Below are 18,809 nucleotides of genomic sequence, written 5' to 3'. Positions count from 1 at the left end.
TAGCGAATCTTATGATTAGTATTTCTTCACCCTGAACGCACAGTAGTAAACCATTACTTACTCTGTTTTTGTCAGAATTTCGAACATCTTGCTCCAGTTTACATTATGGAATAATTTTTGTAGTACGACAGATCCTGTGAAAGTGTCTTGATTTTTCTTACGCCCTGCTTCGGTTATCAAGCCCACCGTCTGAAATGCCCCTCTGGAGCATTTTACATTTCTGAAAGCCAGAAAGGTCGCCGTCTAACAGGTCATCAGTTTTCTTTCCTCGTTTTTTCATATTACTTTTGTCAACTACTTGGATGCATGAGCTGTGAAGATAATGGTGCGATAATTCTCACACTTTTCTGTCCTTGCTGTCTTCGGGATTGTACGGATGACGTTTCTGGGAAAGTCTGAGGGTATGTCTTTAGTGTCATAATTTCTACACACCAGTTTTGGCTACCACTTCCTCCAATGATTTTAGTAATTCCGGTGGAATTGTATCTATCGCTTCTGCTTTATCTAATAGCAATTGTTAGTAGTTTTCTGGGTTTTGCTTAAACGTTATGATAATGATAGCCCTACAAGGTGAGTCGTTTCAGCAAATGGCCTTTATTGTTTTATATACATCAAAAAATAAGAAATCCTGGTAAAGCAAGGAATTATAAGCAAACTACTTAGCGATTCAGTTAACTGAGAACTTGAAAAAGGAGTTAATTACATAAACTGCAGGTTAAAGGATATGTATGTGAAGCTAACAGCACATTTTTTCAGCTGTCTGATCCTACCTAGTTCGTGAGCAGATCAACTACATTAGCTACTCCGACACTTGTGCACTCGAGTGTAACAAGAACTGGAAACAGTATTTATTCTCAGAAACGTGGTAGGAACTGGTTGACGAATCAAACATTAACGGATGTAAAAACATTTATTGTATTGGTTATTACACCCTTTACTTTGACATGGCTACAGGGAACAAGAAACAAATTCAATAACTCGACACTCACGTAAAGAGCAACACCGTTAATATTAAATGAGTGGTGGAGAACATATTATACTATCTCGTAATAGTAATAGTAATAACACACGCTTCAGAAATGGAAGCGAAAATTGAGTACAAGAATCTGTTGTGGCTCTTAATTGTGTGGCACTGATTGGAGTAGTGACTTATTGTCGTCCTACTGTCGAAGGAAATGGTAAGAAAGAATACTGAAAACACAAGAGGTTCGGCGATGCATCATAAGCCGAGATAGCTCAGGGATGAATTTGAATTTGGAATTACTGCGAACTATGGGCTCAAGCTTGGACTTTCATGTCCTTAAATAAAACTATGTGAATTTTCAGACAAAGCAAGCAAAAGACATCTGTAGCAACTTTTTACGAGTAAAATAAACTCAGTGGGAACCCTAACTTGACATGGGGTATATCTAACTGACCCGCGACCGCCTTGTTCATTAGGCCAACATATCGAAATTATCTGCAAACCGAACATATTGCATGTTTTTTACCTCTGCTCTTCCATGTTGTAGTAATTTGGGCTCCTAGTGAGGGTTATTTGTTAACATCGAGTACAGATTTAAGTGTCAGGAAGTCGTTTCCGAAAATATTTGTATGGAATGTAGCCATGTATGAAAGTGAAACATGGACGATAAAGAGTTTGGACAAGAAGAGAATAGAAGCTTTCGAAGTGTGGTGCTACAGAAGAATGCTGAAGATTAGATGGGTAGATCACATAACTAATGAGGAGGTATTGAACAAAATTGGAGAGAAGAGGAGTTTGTGGCACAACTTGACAAGAAGATGGGATCGGTTGGTAGGACATATTCTGAGGCATCAGGGGATCCCAAATTTAGCATTGGAGGGCAGCGTGGAGGATAAAAATCGCAGAGGGAGACCAAGAGATGAATACACTAAGCAGATTCAGAAGGTTGTAGGTTGCAGTAAGTACTGGGAGATGAAGAAGCTTGCACAGGATAGAGTAGCATGGAGAGCTGCATCAAACCAGTCTCAGGACTGAAGAACACAACAACAACAGTGTGGGGTACTTTCATAACAAATGGTGTGAAAATGTTTGCGAAGCCGCGTCAAAATGATGTGCCAAGCCACTGGCCGAGTGTGCTTACTTCTGGAAGGGAGTCTGTTCTTCAGTGACAGAGAATTTTTTTTTAATTTGTTTACTGTAAAAAGTGTAAAAGTATAATTTGAAATTATTGCCATGAAATTTATTTGACGTAAGATTATGATTCTAAATTGTTTAAAGCTGATTTTCTCAGAGTTAATTAATTTGTTTAAAGAATATCTCTTTGGGAAGCAAATAAAATTTATTAACGAATTTTGTATTTGTGACCTTGCCCGTTCCGCCCCTTGCTCCACGCACTGCTGCATTCTCATATCAGTTTCGGAGTTTCGTACGTCGTACCAAAGAAGACGACAGTAATAAAGTGGTTTACAACTGAGAGTGGAAGGGCGGGATGTGGCCTGTTTGTCGTCGTGAAAAAGCTCAATAAGGCTCCGGTAGTAGCAGTTGTGAGGTTCCGTACTGATGCCTTCATTAGTTCCACGTTATCGTGCACTGCTGAGTGTGCTTTGCAGGGTCTTGTTGGTCTTACCACTTTCCTAAGGAATTTTGCAGTTCTCTTCTAACATTCCGTAAAAGGAGCATCGCACGTGTAAATCACGTTACAACGAATCACAACAGTTATATTACAGATGGCAATCGTTGTCCGTAACTGAACGATAACTGGTACCGAAGGTAGCGGAGCGATGTGAAAATCATGCAAGGGACACACGGCGTCTCCAAACTGTAAATTTGATTGACTGTTGCTATAACAGATCTCCTATAAACAACTAGCTGTGCGTCACTTTATTAGTCTAATTCAGATATAATTCAATTCCAAGTGTGCACTAAACTTTTTGATTAATGTCATACACTCGCCGGTTTATGTGGATATAATATTCAGCTCGTCACTTTATGACTTTTATGCGCTTTATTGTACCATTAACTACGACGGCTATTTTTGTTAACGTGCGATCGGTAGCGAAGTTAGAACCGTAATGAAAAACCGATGAAGCTTTGCGCATATGAATGTCAGGGCCTTAGGGAGAGTTGAACTTAAGGTAGGCAGCGATGCTTACAGGTAGGGCGGAAGTAAAAATACCATACCTGCCATTATTTAGTGACTCACTGACAGCCACTGAGCCCTATTGATAGTAACCAGAGTTGAAAACGTTGATTCACACACAGCAGTGCTACTTCCTATGGACGCCACATATGCAAGAAGTTCATACGTATCTTTGAACGCCTCTCGCTGCTTGTACAAAACTTGCGTTGTGTTTTTCATTTTATCCCCGCGACAGCTCAAATAAGCTTTGACCGCAGTAGCCTTTTCCTTTGATGGACTGGTTAGAGCTGAAAAATCAGTTGAAATTGTGAATTTCACATAAATTACACTTACTTTTTACAAGCAACAACGTGAGTATGTTTAAATTTCTCACACTTGCCTAAATTTTTCAACGGTACTATTTTGTCTGCATTCAGTTTATCGAAACTCGCTAATTTAGTAGACCGTCGTTGTCCGAAAATCTTCTTTGTATTTCACCAATAGGTATGTCCACCGTTTCGAAATACTCAGACTGAGGTGGCTGGACATTCTGGTCTTCAATATTTTGTCTCGCACAGGAACAGGAAGGACCATACATCAAGTAGTCAACCATACAATTTGATATTTTGACTTGCCTCGTCTGGGTACTATTTTCGGAATCGCTAGACATTGCTTCTTCCAAAATTTGATGACATTTCGTCATTTCATTTTGGACGCACTTTATGATTGTTATCACGTCTTTCAATCCTGCGTTTCGGGCTTGCAAAGTATGGGCAGGCTGAAGCATGGATAACATTTCTTTGCTAGAACGATGGCCATTCTGACTTCCAAATTGCGCATGACATTTTTATGCCGATATCTTGGCAACTTTGTCACCGTTAAATGTGTTGTTTTAAATTTCATCTAAAGTCTTCAAATTCGATGTCTGATTATCGTATACAACTTCTGAAATCGTCAAGAGTCCCGACGGACGCTATTCGGCGATCCGACCAATCCTTTTTCCACTATAAAAGGCATCTATTTTCTCATGTAACATGATGCAGTGATCAAAAAATAAGCGCATGAAGATCATCTCCGATGTAGTCGTGATGACCATCTCATGTAAGCAATGGTTATAGCACTGAACACAAGGAATTTTTTGGTCCAATTTGTTTTCTATTCTCTTCGCTACCGCGAAACTTTACCACTCATTACACTTGCGCCATCATGGCATTGGCTTTGTATACGAGAGATAGGTCAGTGTTACTTTCTATGAGGGTATTTGACGTTAATCCAGTAGAAGAGGCTGCATCAAGGTTTTCAGTAGTTGTGACTGTCAGCAATCACTCACTGACGATTCCATCCTTAACCTAACGTACTGCTGTTGCAAATACTTCCGCGGATATTTTTATCTCTTGTCCTATCTTCCGTTAGAGTAAACCAGTTCTCGTCAGATTCCTTAATTTCTTTAACAGTGGGCCTTCGTACTGCTTGAACCATTGCTTGAATTATTTGATTTTGACTTTCAGGTAAACGATATTTTGTATTTTTTGGTGTATGACTTAGAGCCTCCTTCAAATTCGGATCTTTCATGCACATATTAAAACAAATTTTGGAATAAGCCTTGTTCTTCTTCTTTCTCGAAAATAGAATTTCCATGTAAAGCTAATTAGTTCACAACTAGAAGGTGTATTAGTTCCAAAATAGCCTTAACGTAATACCCATCTTCATCCTAATGCTTTTTGATGTATCGTTGTTTCAACATTGCTTGTTGCAAATGGTTCAAATGCCTCTGAGCACTATGGACTTAACATCTGAGGTCATCAGTCCCATAGACTTAGAACTACTTAAACCTAACTAACTTAAAGGGCATCACACATCCATGCCCGAGGCAGGATACGAACCTGCGACCGTAACAGCAGCGCGGGTCTGGATTGAAGCGCCTAGAACCGCTCGGTCACAACGGCCGGCCTGCTTGTTGCAGATACTCCATGTGATTTGTCGCGTTGCATAACTACGGACTGTATAAGAGAGATGGCTTTTTTGTGTTTTGATAAATCATTCACTCTCCAGTCCGGTTCTCGCGCCTTCTGACTTCCATCTGTTTGGCACAATGAGGAATGCATTCTGCGGGAAGAAATACGTGGATGGTGCGGAGGTTATTAACGAATGTTGAACAATAGGGATTTGTACCTAATAGAGTGTGGAGAGTGTGGAATATTATAGAGTATTGGTATCCTGAGTAAATCTAACCCACTTTGAGAAAAGGAAGTTGCATTACTTACTGAACGACCTCGTAATTCGCAAGTGAGCTTCCACACGCCAACAACTGATTTGAATGGACGCATAGCTCCGCTCATCAGTCAGTATCTGCAGAGCCTTACAGTGTTGCAGCAACCGCCGAATACCGCAGCGTTAGTGTATCACCAACTTCAAGAGTTATCTAATGTCACCGCCAGCAGAGCCAGACCTGACATTCTACTGGTTTAGTCTGTAGTCGTTCACAGGGTTCAAGAGTAGACAAGTGTTCATAGTGAACTGTTAATAACTTTGCCACACTTCATCTACAAACCTTAATTTTATTAATAAATTATTTTTTTTATAGATCCAGTCATGGATCACAAAAAATTTATTAATCAGGTAATTAATTTCGGTGAGGGAGGACCAGCTGCAGACCTGAGTGAACCCAGTACATTATATAATTCTTATTATTGCGCCTATAGTTGGTGCAGTGACACTAATCACCCATACTAGCTTGTATGCCTGGTTAATGTGACTGTACCATCTATATACGCAATTATACAAATTATGTTTTTACTGGATTCACTAAGGTCTGAAGATGATCATAAACTACGTCGGAACTGGCCTTGAGGCCCAACGGTACCGTTTGACCGCCGGGTCAGCCTCTCAGCCTATAGGCGCCACTTAATATGGATGTAGAAAAGCATGTGGTCAGCACACTGCTCTTTCTGCCGTTGTCGGCTGTCATGACCAGAGATGCTACGTATCAAGTAGCTCCTCAATTGGCCTCACAGGCTCTGAGTGCAGCCAGCATGCCAACAGCATTCAGCAGACCCATACTGTCACCCAGAACATTGTCATAGCTGACTGAAGTTAATTACCTGACCAATGACTGGGTTTAGAACAAAGCAAATGTTTCCTGGATTGTTGTTGAAACTTTGTTGTGAATATGTTGTAACTCGTAATAAATTATTCTTAAATAAATATCAAAGTGTGTTGGCTTGAATTTCTGTTCATACCTAGCTTGCTTTGTGATGGAGCTGCTTGGTTGTTGCATGCAATAGCAAAACGCCTCAGTGACGTAAATACTTTCTGAGGTGGGGGGGTTTCTTCCTGCCACCTTCTTCTTAGTTTGTTTCGTGAACATAACATAACTGGCGATGAGGAAGAGTACTAGAAACGGCGACGATCCTGCAGAGGCTAAAAAACCATTTAATGATATAACAAATCATATGAAACTGGGAAAGCGACAGGTTGCATTCTACAACTAGATAAAGCGCCAATTTAGCAGTTTCATAATCCACAATGGATATGCACTGAGGTGACAAAAGTCCTGGGATAGCACGTAATATCAATTTGGACATGTTGGACATCCATCTGCCCAGCGTAGTGCAGCAGCCCGACGTCGCATGGACACAAGAATTATTTGGAAGCCGCTTCAGAAATATTGATCCACGCTATCTTTGTAGGTGTCCGTAAGTACGAAAGTGTTGCCAGTGAAGGATTTTGTGCACGAACTGACCTCTCGGTTGCATCCCATTAATGTACGATGCATTCATCTAGGACGATCAGGGTGGCCTAATCTTTCGCTCGATTTGTCCATAATGTTCTTCAAATCAATCTCCAACAATTTTTGGTTGGTTGGTTGGTTTGTGGGGGTTAAAGGGACCAGACTGCCAACAATTTTTGTCGTTAATGACAATTTCATCGTTGTTTGAGAAGAGGAAGTCCATGAATGGCCGCAGAGGGTATTGAAGACCAGAATATAACCATTTCCAATCAATAATTGGTTCATTTGGGACAGAGGACCCAGTCATTTCATGTAAGCACGGCACACAACACTGAGGACTCACCATCAGCTTGCATAATGCCTTGTTGAGAACTTGGGTCCATGGCTTCGCAGGGTCTGCGCCACACTCGAATCCACTTTTACCAACCGATAATCGGTAGTCCTGTGACCAGGCTACGGTTAACCGGTAGTCTAGGCTCCAACCAACATGGTCACGAGACCAGGAGAGGCACTACGGGCGACTTCGTGCTCTTAGCGAAAGCACTCGCATGCGCCTTTAACACTAAATTTCGCCGCACTGTCCACGCGGATAAATCTTCGTAGGTCCCACATTTAGTTCTGCGGTATTTCACGCAGTGCTGCTTGTCTACGTCTACGCAAATGCCTCTGCTCTCGATCGTTATGTGAACTCCATCGGCCACTGCGTTGACCGTGGTGGGAGTTAATGTGTGAAATTTGTTATTATAGGCACACTCTTGACACTGAGGATCGCGGAATATTAAATTCCCTAACGATTTCCGAAATGGAATGTATTATGTATGTAGCTCCAACTATCATTCGGTGTTCAAAGTCTGTTAATCCCGTCGTGCGGCCGTAATCACGTTGGAAACATTTTCACACTGATCACCTTTATACAAATGACAACTCAGCTAATGCACTTCCCTTTTATACCTCGTGTGTGCGATACTACCTCCATCTGTGTATGTGCATATCGCTGTCCCATGAGTTTTGTCACAGTGTAATGAATCGCGTAGGCTTGTCACAAGGTGTGAAATATGTAATTTCCTTACTTTCGTAGCGCTGGCTTTGGTTTAAACACGAGACGTACGAACTGAATTTCGGCAACCAAAATCGCGATTCGGGTGCAGCACGGGTGAGAACGGCGCCGACGAATCTCGGCTCGGCTGGGCCAGGTAGCCGCGAGGTGGGCTGCTGCGGCGTCGGCGTCGGCGTCGGCGGCGGCGTCGGCGAGCCGAGCGCCGTCGCCGTCGGTGGCGGGCGGCCGAGTAATTGCAGCCGGGGCGCGGGGCTCGTTAGTCCGCTAAGGAAGGCGGAGGCCCACGCGGCCCGGCCGCACTGGCCGCGCCGCGCCGAGCCTCGGGCCGCTAATGGATCGATAGCCGGCCGGCTACGGCCAGCTCCTCGGCTGTTCCTTAGCACGCACGTCCACGCACACACACATGCGCGCCGCCGCCCCTCCGCCCCCGCCCCCGCCCGCCGCCTCCTCCGCCTCCGCCACCCCCGTCCCGTTCACCCCTTCTCGCCAGCAGGTACAGGCGCGCCAACGCTGCTCTGCCCCGTCTCGCGCACGCACAGTGTCTTACGTACTAGCGCTTCCTCTCCTTGAAAGACGCAATCATCTCAATGAACTGACGCTGGGCTCGATTCGGATGTGCTCCGGTTCAGTGTTAGAAACAATTAATAAACCTCAGATTCTTTATAGCTCGGATTCACGTGTATAAAACGGTTTTAAACTTTTGATTACAAGTTCATAAACTACCGGTCGCGCTGCGGTCCTTGTAGAACCTCGGCCTCCTTTATCACCTGCCTTCATTCCACTGTGTTCATCGCTTTCTTTGTTCAACACCTATCTCCCATTGCTTTGAGATTCTCCTCCATATTTTCTAACCACTTTTTCCTGGCTCTTCTCCTTCTCACTTCGGTTTTTCTATAAATAATTTCTTAGCAGAATGAGGTTTTCACTCTGCAGAGGAGTGTGCGCTGATATGAAACTTCCTGGCAGATTAAAACTGTGTGCCGGACCGAGACTCGAACTCGGGATCTTTGCCTTTCGCTGACAAGTGCTCTACCATCTGAACTACCCAAGCACGACTCACGCCCTCTCCTCGCAGGAGAGCTTCTCTGAAGTTTGGAAGGTAGGAGACGAGGTACTGTCGGAAGTAAAGCTGAGAGGACGGGGCGTGAGTCGTGCTTGGTTAGCTCAGATGGTAGAGCACTTGCCCGCGAAAGGCAAAGGTCCCGAGTTTGAGTCTTGGTCCGGCACACAGTTTTAATCTGCCAGGAAGTTTCAATTTCTTAAATCATCGAATTCGTGGTATTCTCTCTACCTGTCCAATTCATCTTGTTCTAGCTTGCTTGATATTCAGTATAGTATTCCTCCGACCAAAAAGCGTCTATAGTTCTGCATTTGTCCTTCTTCTCAAGTTTCCTTCTTCTCTCATTGCAGCCGCTCGGGGTAGCCGAGTGGTCTTGGATGTCTTGTCACGGTTCGCGCGGTTTCCCCTGTCGGAGGTTCGAATCCTCCCTCGGGCATGGGTGTGTCTGTCGTCCTTAGCGTAAGTTAGTTTAAGTTAGATTAAGTAGTGTGTAAGCTTAGGGACCGATGACCTCAGCAGTTTGGTCCCATAAGATCTTACAACAAATTTCAAATTTCTCTCATCGCTCCGAATATCTTCCTCAAAATCTTCCTTTCCCATCACATTAACGAGGGCTGCCTCATTCGTGGTAATTACCGAGCCATCCGATCCAATCTTACAGGTCTTCGTACAATCAAATACAGGGTATCCATCATAGCTTTTTATTCTGATTTCAAGATAAAATATTAATTATATTTATGATGCTAACGTTTGTTTTTTGTTACAGATCCAGTACGGAACCCATGATGCTTCTGTACAGCTGTGTCTCTCTCAACATTTTGTCCACAAGAGGCACCGTGTGAGCTATATCGTAAAGATGGTTCTCCCCCTCTCCTGTCGTCCCCTTCCCCCACCCCAGAAGATAGCTCAGTGTCTTGTGTGGCTTGCAGAAACCAAAGTGGCCTAGCCCTTCTAAGGCGGTTCTGTCTCGAACCGCGCGACCGCTACAGTCGCAGGTTCGAATCCTGCCTCGGGCATGGGTGTGTGTGATGTCCTTAGTTTAGTTAGGTTTAAGTAGTTCTAAGTTCTAGGGGACTGATGACCTCAGAAGTTAACTCCCATAGTGCTCAGAGCCATTTGAACCAAAACCAAATCACCGGTTACTATGCCGCGAAAGTTTGTGTTCTATTATGGTAAGAAAACACTTGAAAAAAATTTAATCAGAACATGAATGGAAACATTTTTAGCGTCAGAGTCGGTTCAGAAACCGACAAGAAGCGGCAGACCACCTGTTTCGGAGGGGACTGTGTAGGCAGTTCAGACCGCATTCACGAGGTTGCCACAGAAATATATCAGATAAGTTTCGCAGGGCTTCACGTACAGTGCATAAATCCGTTCTAAACGTCTTAAGTTGTATGCCTACAAGGTCCATATTGTTCAGGCATTACAACCAGTTGATCACCCAAAACTTTAACAATTTGCTGTGAACATGCTGAACAGTTTGAATAAGGACAAAGATTTCTGGAAGCTGGTGTGTTCTTCCGATGACACTAAGTTAACTGTCATAATTTGCGTGTCTTCGGTACAGAAGATCTTAATGTAGTACGAGAATACATTTCGGATAGCCCAAAAGTTAATACGTAGTGTGGGTTAATGCGTGATCGAGTGACTGACCCATTTTTCCTCCTCGAGAGCAATGTAATTGTATATGTTACCTAGATATGTCGGTGCATTATTCCGTTCCCCAGCTACAAAATATGCGAGATACTATCATCTTTTACCAAGATAACATTCCCCCACATTAGGTTGTGGAAATCCTCGATTTTCTTAGTGAAACCTTCTACTACAGGTGGCAGAGACGGCAAAACTCCATGGCCACCGTGATCATCTGACATCAACCCCTTAGAGTTCTTTATTTGAGGTTACGTAAAGGCTATTGTGTACAAAACAATAGTTCTTGATGTTGTGACATTGCAACAACGCATCATAAATGCCATTGGAACTATCACACCAGACATGTTGCAGAATGTGTGGCAAAGAGTTTGAATACTGGCTCGATATTTTGTGTGTTGTGAGGGGTGCACATGTTGAAGTGATTGAAACGTTTATGTAAGGTTCAAAACTTCATGAGTAGAGACATATGTGGTATAAGGCATGTTTCATTTACTGTATAAAACAAAGAGTTACATTGGTTTGTTATCAGGGTAAACATTTATGACTACCCTTTATATTTCGATTCCTGCTAACATTTCTGGACTTGAATACATTCTGCAATGAATAATAACATCGCTTTGAACTTGCTATCTTTTCTTCCATTTCTGCTACCACCCTATTATCTTCAGTTATTATTGAGCGTGTGTATTTAAACTTTTCCGCTCTTTGGTACCCTTTCCCACTTACTTTGTTGAAGTCTCTGTACCCACCAGGGCCCTAACTTCGGCACTGCTCCTTCCAGTGCAACATAACTGTCCTTCAAGGGCCTGGTATTCCTTGCGATTAATGACAGATCGTCAGCGTACACCACCACCTGAACCTGCCAGTTAAATGTTGTTCCTCCTGCTTTTGTTGGCATTTGCCGAACTACCTTCTCTGTTAAAGAGTAGCGCACAGGTCACATCTCCCTGTCGCGGCTCTTTCTCCATATGAAACTCTCCTAACAACTCTTCTTCTGCTGTGACCTTGAAAAATGTTGCTTTCATAGAATAGATTAATGCGTTAGATATTTGACGTTAAGGTTGTAAGTAAGGAACAGCGTAGAAAAGTTGTGAGACTATGTTTAAAGTTTTTTGGAAGTCTCTGGTTGCTCTCATTAACACTTATGAATATATCTTAGATAATTTCAACTCTTTTTTTTTAAATAAAAGGTAGTTTTTCACGCTTCTCAATGTTTATAACGTCTTAAATCGTGAACCATCTGTCGTACAATGATACCTGTATATAAAGTGCTAGTGAAAAGTTCCATGAATGGTCTCACAAAATAAAGGAAACAAGAGTTATGAACAAAATATCTGTACTGGTCTTCGAAGTAGTCATGATTTTTTTTCAAGAAATTTTTAACATGTCTTTTTAAATGAACAATAACAGTCAAAATGGCGGAAATTTCTTTTAAAAACTTAAGCGTGACTGAAGTCGCCAAAGCCCCCCCCCCCCTCCCCCGCCCTCTACGGAAAGGTCATTCATCACCGTTACCTTTTGACATCGGTTTTAAAGCTGTTAGAAATTGACAGCAAATGCTTCTTATGGAATAAATCGAGACACCATGGTCAGGCGGACTTGGATATCCGAAAAGTCTGCGTATTCAACTTCTCAACATAAGGTGACTAATCTTCAACACCCTCTATATTCTCTAGATTCGACGCCGGCAGACTAGTTTTGCTTGAAATTTGTTCCTCAAATTCAATTTAACTGTAATAGATACAGATGTATCTCCTAAAGAGACGTGCGAAAATTTGCGCCAGACCGTGGCTAGAACCCGGATTTCCTACTGATGTCAGCGGTCGTGTTATCGCTTAGGCTATCCGAGGCACACTCACCGGACCTATTCAGACATCCTTATGCTACAGAGCTATCTACTTCTTCTCACAGACTGTTAATTGCTTTGATCACATTCACATTTACTTTTCTCTCCCCGCCTTAAAATAGCCCTGAAAGTCTTACGCTTTTCAGAAGTTGAGCGTGACCACACTGCTTTGAGCGATTCCACAATATGCGTTTGCTGACAGTTTCCAACAGGCTTAGAATGGATATCAGAAATGTCTTGTAGATAAAAGTGACTGCTTTGTAGGCCTTCAGAGGTGTTTTGTATCTAATTCTTGTTTCCATTATTTTTTGAGACAATTCACCGAACTTTCCGGATGTACCTTGTAATTTTGCAGATACATTCGGTGCTAGGTGGTGCTATGAAATTCCCGTTGCAAACTTCTAGAATCAGGGAGTGAGTACATAATATTCTGAATAGGAGCCCCTGTCCGTTTCCGCGTTACGATGGTTTCAAATCAGATGTGTAATTTATCCATTTCTATTTGAGGAATTAAATTAGGCGTCACGCAGTACAATTTTTAGCTAATAGTACTGAAGGAAACATAACGAAACATCCGTTATCACTTGTGTACATTTTTTGGTATTAACACTTAAACATTATGCGTTTACATTATCCAAAACGAGAATGAAGCCAGCATATGAAAGTACAAAACTGCATTGATGGATTACAGCAGTGGCTCGATATGGCGACCATCAATGTTGTTTCAGACATTGTCTCCTCGAAACATTTTCTGGTACACACTCTCCACCTCACCTTCTGTCCCTTCAGTTTCAGGTGCAGTGGCCAGAACTCTTTCCAGCAGAGCTTCCTCTGTCTCTACAGGAGTCTCGTAAATTAAACTTTACATACGATCCCACAAGAAGTAGTCCGTAGGAGCTAAATCCGGTGAATGCGGTGGCCACCCTTTTGGACCACCTCGGACTACCCATATTTCACTATATCACCTGCTGAGATGCCTCCGATAGTGAGAAGCGAGATGGCGCATCATCATGCTGAAACCACATTTCCTGACGGACGTTCATGTGTCCATCTGACTTAGTACCCGACGTCCTGTCCATCCCATCCAGCCTGTAGCATACCAGGACAAGCAACACTGAGACATTTCTCTCTCCCTCATCTGACGTGGACGCGTTGCACATACGAAATGAAACGGTCGCAGAACGGAACCGCTACGTTTCCGGACATGGGTTCCTATTCGAAATATTATGTACTCGTTACCTCTGCAAGTCCTACAAGTCTGTAACGGGATTTTCCGAACATCCTGTATAAGTGGACACTATCTTAAATTTTTGTTACCCAAACAGTTAGTACTAAAGAAAAAATAAAATAATACGTCATGTCTAATGCGGCAGTTTTACCACATCAACATCAAAAATGTACTAAGCTACAAACTTTTTACCTTTCATCATTTTGTTGGTCGTGTCAACGAGAAAAAGTTTCCCAAAGGTTTGAAATTGTGTGTAAAGTTTGTTGCAAGTCACCAAGTGCTCTCGCTCTGAAATACTGGATGAATAAATAATTTCGGTATTTGTACGCGATAAGTTACGATGCAAGAAGACATATGCACAGTTCGTAACTGTAAAATCTGTCTTATTGTGTTGAACCTTTCACATAAGATTATACCTGTTAAGGAGCAGATTTTGTCTGGATTTTACGTTTTTCACTTCGGTCACGAGTTATATGAAATTGACTGGTAGTACATTCGGACCGTTGATCGCAAATACTTCGTGGCAATGTCGAATCCCGTCATTCTACAGGGTCGGCATTGTTATGTTGGTTTAATCCAATGTCCCTTCGTGACGCCATCATGTTTGCTGCGCCCCCCCCCCCCCTCCCACTTTTCCTGGGGCGGAATCTGAGTTCTCCATATTTCTGCGTCAAGAGTAAATCTGTGTTCAAGCCTGAGGACGTTTCTCTAAATGTTAACACACGAAGGTTTTGGGTACCAGTATGGTATTACCAAACTGGATGTGGGAAACCGCCGAAAAACCGTATCTCGGCTGGCCGCCTCTCCGGCCTGTGTTGTTAATCTGCGAGGCGGATTCGATTCGGGGTAGGCTCGCTCGGATGTCCGGCCGCGTATTCAACAGAAAAGTTAGCTGGCTTACCATAATAATGTGTAACGTATATTTGGCGTCGCCCTATCAGCCAGCTGTTAGGATGTATGAGTGCATCTGACAATGCCAGTCAGATTTCCAGAATGAGATTTTCACTCTGCAGCGGAGTGTGCGCTGACATGAAACTTCATGGCAGATTAAAACTATGTGCCAGACCGGGACTCGAACTCGGGACCTTTTGGTAGAGCACTTGCCCGCGAAACGCGATGGTCCTGAGTTCGAGTCTCGGTCCGGCACATAGTTTTAATCTGCCAGGAAGTTCCAGTCAGATTTGCTGAAACACAGTATCTCGCCGATATCGTGTTGTCAGAACTAAAGCTCACGTCTGGTGGTGAGATATCCCTAAGAAAATGTGTTTTTTAGACGGTTATGCTTCCACCTGCAGTTCTGATCGTAGTCCACGAAATACAGAATGAAGTGGTTACGACAATGTCTCGGGTTCTTGTACAGGCGTACGGAGAGTTTCGTAAGTACCTTCACGAGGCTCTCGAGGCAGTATCCGTTGTGCATGTCCACGGAGCGCGTGTATCCTAACGGAGTCATCATACTGTTTGTAAGACCAACATATCGGTCACAGTTGCTTTACAGTAGTTTATTTACTCAAGTACAGGAACTACAGAAAATAATCGGATCATCTTTGTATTTGTGGAATCATTTTTAGTTTATTGTAGTACGCTGAAGCAGTTGTCTGTCTTACGCTTGCTTGATATGCAAGGAAGGGTTCAGAGCCACCAACACGTCTATACTCAAAGCGGTGTGCTGTTGGTCAGTCAGCATCTCCATTTGCTTTAATAATCGTTTACTGGATACGTGACTGCTCTTTCATGTAGGTTTTTAGCCCAGCGTTTCGACCATAGTTGCAGCTGCCCTTCGTGATGGCACTGTATTTACAGATTTACGACCCTCTGTCTGTAAATTCAGCACCCTAAGTCCAATTTCAATACTGATCGAGAGGCTGTACATCTGAGTTTACAGTAATATTTACTATCCTGTTTTAAGAGCTTCCTGACGATGACCACTGGGAATTGTGGCCGAAATGTTGGCTTTATAAACAGTATGATGAGGGAGTTCATACGGAGAAACGTTTGATGGAGGTTATCATCGGCCGCCGTAGCCTACACTCGCCCAATGAAAGCTACAATTAAAATGGTGCGAAACCTGAGAAATACATTCGTATGCTTCAGCCGTAGGAGCGAAGGAAGGAAGTTGGTTTAACTCATGTCGACTATGAGGTCGTTAGAGACGCAGCACAAGATCAGAGTCTTTTGTTAAGCGTGGAATAGAAACACATCGTGCCCTTTAAGAGGAACAATCCCGCCATCTTTCTGATCAATTTCAGGAAATCACGACAAACCTAAACCTGGAGGGCCAGAGGCTGATTTGAACCGTCGTCCTCCCAAAAGTATTTTGTATAAGTTATAGATAAATAGTTGCCTCTATTAAGACTCCAGCCGTCGTATTACTCTTGTCAGCAACATTGTATGCATGAGTTGTTAAACTGATTACATTGTAGTTATCGCATTAATCTGCCAGGTAATGCAAGGGGAAAACAAAAGTCTGCATCAGTGCAATACAGATACGGTGAATACATTGGTGTTCAGATTACTTTACCCAATTCCCGTGAGTACTGACACCACATGAAAAATAAAATCGGTGAGTGGCTCTAGAAAGAGAGCGCAACCCGTCAGTTGCGAGTGGCGGTAGTCAGCGAGGAGTGACGCGAACCCCTTTAGTGAGAGCGGCCGCCCGCAGGGGGATGAGACGGCGTGCAGCGCGGCCGGACCGCCTTGCATCCCCCCACCCCCCACCCCCCACCCCTCCCCCGCCGCCCACGTCTTGCCGGCCCTGGCGGGTCAAGCGTCTTGCTGTGGGCGCAGCCCTCTCCTGCCCGCCGGCCTAACGACGCCGCTTTGTGCCGGCACGGCACGTGCGCGCGTGTGAGTGCGTGGGCGTGCGTGTGAGTGGAGGGCTGCTCACGCACGCAACACACGCGTGCCGCCGCGCCGCCGAGATCCTCGCTCCCGCACGTACAGGCGCCGGCAAGAGTTAGACGACAGCCGCCGTCTTAAAGGGCGCCGTCCGTGCAGACCGCCTCTCCACTTGCGCCACTGTGCGCTCCGCGAGTTTCTCCTCTCTCTCCTATATACGTCTTTTACCAGTACTGGGAAGAGAGTTACCTTAAAATGCGCAGCCTGAGTGGTTCTTCTTTAAACTTCAGTCATCGCACTGATTTCAAGTCACTCTCTATTTCATCCTATTTTGCTCTAAACTCTCCATCTCTACATACTAGTACACATTTTCGATAATTTGTGTTCTTTGTACTAACGAAAATGGAAAACGTTAAATTATGAAACACCAGTCCGATACAGGGTTACTCAAAATTATACAGACACTTTCAGCTGATTGATTGCTATAATAATGTGTAACTTACTTTTTAAAGCCGCCTCGTATATTTAGCCTCGCTCTATCAGCCAGGTAGGCCGTACTTATACATATAATGATGTTCGACGCGCAAGTCCCCGAAGTGGCGTCAAATCGAAAGACTTGCACCTGGCGAACGGTCTAACCGACAGGTGGCCCTAGTCACAGACATTTACATTTATTTTATAATGAAGTTCGAAAATGGGGTGAACTTTTTATGCACCTGGACGTGGAAAGCGACCTTTCTAAGCAAAAATTAATGACGAAGTTGTTGTTGCTGCAACTGACCATACAGCACGTGTCCCAGTTAGTACTAGTCCTCGTTCAGTATCACGAGACTAGCCCATCCCTCGAAATATAGTACAGAAAGTTTTGCAGTCTGTTTAACGCAGGTACCTGTACAAGACCCAGAAGGCGCAGCAACTGAAATCTCATTATACTCAGCAACGTTCTGAATCTCATCTTAAGTTTCTGGCACAGATCAAAGATGATGACACGTGGCTGGGCAATATTATGAAGAGAGACGAGACACATTTTACCCTACAGAGCTGCTGAATTTGGGTACTGTTAAGCCACGTGTTGTGCACGAAGAGCGATTGCACTCACCGTATGTGGCTGCATGGTGTGGATTCACAAGCACCTTTATTCGCGGTCCGTTCTTCTTTGAAGAGAAATACACCTAAAGGGACTATCAGATGTACTGTGATGTCTGCACGTTATCGGGTCCTCTTTGGATAGCATGTGATTCCTGCTTTCGAAGAGCGCCACTGTGTGGAAACCACCCCCAAGATGGGGCAACACTTCTCGCTCGCCCAGTGAAGTATTTGCTTAATGCAATCTTCCACGTACGTATTATTTCCAGAGGTTTTCTAGATGTATGGCCTGCAAGATCACCTAAATCCATATGACTTTTGGCCCTGGGGATATTCCGAAGCCGGCCGGGATGGCCGAGCGGTTCTAGGCGCTACACTTATTTGACGTTTCCTGCATCGTCCCATTTCTAAACCATTACATGTTGGAAAATTTCTGTAGATCCTTCTTACATTCACAGCGCCGATTTGCTCCTGGTGGCCAAAACTGAAACTAACTTTTTTCCAGCGTAAGTCGGCAATGCATTTGCATATCTAATAATTTTCGGTACCATACGATAGTTAAATCCGTTAATGTACGTCCGTGAGTAGCTATACTTCAAATATAACGAACTGGTAACACGAAAGATATTTCGTGAACCTTAAGATAAGTAACCCAGCGTACATCATCTGCACACCAGGAAGGACGATGCCTGCTGCGTTGCCTATCATGCGTACTGTGTTGCCTATCTTAAGGCGCGGGAAGGATTTTCCAGGTCAGTTTTATTTTGCTCACACTATTTGTATGAAAACATCAACTCAAGATTTTTTTTGAGTCATGTTAATAAATGTATGAAGTGTTGTCACATGGCGTACGTCCACTCTGTAATCAAATTCGGCCCACACTTGCCCCAGATTTTCCGTATCGGTTTCTGTAAAAGCCGCCCTGATACATCCTCGTACGTAAATTGTAGGTGAAGAGGGGGTGGGAGACAAAGGAAAGAGATTACTGGTTTTAATCACATCGAGGTAACAAAGTCCGTTGTTCGTAGCCTGTAGCCGGCCGAAGTGGCCGTGCGGTTAAAGGCGCTGCAGTCTGGAACCGCAAGACCGCTACGGTCGCAGGTTCGAATCCTGCCTCGGGCATGGATGTTTGTGATGTCCTTAGGTTAGTTAGGTTTAACTAGTTCTAAGTTCTAGGGGACTAATGACCTCAGCAGTTGAGTCCCATAGTGCTCAGAGCCATTTGAAC

Source organism: Schistocerca nitens, chromosome 2, assembly GCF_023898315.1.
Source record: "Schistocerca nitens isolate TAMUIC-IGC-003100 chromosome 2, iqSchNite1.1, whole genome shotgun sequence".
Lineage (NCBI taxonomy): Eukaryota > Metazoa > Arthropoda > Insecta > Orthoptera > Acrididae > Schistocerca > Schistocerca nitens.
The sequence above is the reverse complement of the archived record's forward strand: the minus strand, read 5'-3'. Positions refer to the sequence as shown.